A 1,294-nucleotide genomic window follows, 5' to 3' on the forward strand; every position below is an offset into this window, starting at 1 on the left:
AATTAGAATTGAAAGGCAATTTATTTCACGTAATTATATTCACTAAGAGAATATAACAAGGTAAAAGGCATATCAGAATATTTCACACTACACAAATATTATCAATCAGCAACGTGACTTAGGAATTTGACTGGAACTTGTTAGGCAGATACTGTAAGAACCACAACATAGAGACAATTTTCATGGATTGAAGATGCTCTCTTAAACTGCGCTGAAATGTGACACTAAAAAATACCAGGACGTGGCTACCAGCAGCTGAAGTAGCATAGCTCAAATGGACATTAGCTCTCGCTCACAGGAAAATGAGGACAGAGTATCAAACTACCAAACATATAAAATGTAATATGGAATTATTTAAAATTGCTAGATGTTATAATCAGAAAGCAAAGGCAGCAGGTTTAACTTCTACTTACTTCTAAGAGCAGAGCACCAGGACTTTCCTCTTGGTTTGACTGCCTGTTTTTTCCAGCCAATGAACCAATCCACCAAATAGTGGTCATTTTTTTAAAACATGTAATCACATCTTCATGACTCAAAAATGAACAATATGTCTAAAAACTATTTTGGAGTATTGAAAAGGAGTGCTGAGGTATTCTATGTTTCACAGAAATAACATCTTTGCCACTTTGGTACAAGTACAGTGGCAAACGTTCAGAGGATAAAACAAATACATTCCAAACAAAATTCAGATGACCCAGCTTTCCACCAGCATTTAAATGCACCACTTACACATGAATGTGAGGCTCCCTGGAATCATGAAATGAATCTCAAAAACCCTTGTGCACTGGTAACCTGATGTGTGTGTAAATGCAGTTTTGTCTATGTGTATCAGGCAACCCTATGTACTTTTTTTAACAATTTGTAGGTGTAGGAGAAGGTTTGAATTCGTAATTATTAAACTTGAGACTGAAGTTAAAAAAATCTGTGTTGAAATTGAATGTATGTGGGAATTGTAATTGTGTTTGTGCACTTTCATTTTGTATTCATAATTTCTTAATATTTGTGTGTGCATTTGACCACATATTGTACCCTGAGTTATGAACATGTTTTGTTACAGATTACAAATCCAGTACATTATACCCACAGGTATTTTGTGACTACTTTCTCTCCATATGTAAGTGTTACCTGTAGTTAAAATAATTAAATAAAATCTGTAATGAATACATACACTACTGTCAGATCGAATCTTATTTGAACTTGCATTACAAGATAAAATAATATTCTTAATATCTGAGAATTATCCATGAAGGATAAAATTAACATTTATTTATTGAAGAGTCAACCATCGATCATA

This window comes from Poecilia latipinna, unplaced genomic scaffold, assembly GCF_001443285.1.
Source record: "Poecilia latipinna isolate Pla-1442-1.1 unplaced genomic scaffold, P_latipinna-1.0 Scaffold4141, whole genome shotgun sequence".
NCBI classification, from domain to species: domain Eukaryota; kingdom Metazoa; phylum Chordata; class Actinopteri; order Cyprinodontiformes; family Poeciliidae; genus Poecilia; species Poecilia latipinna.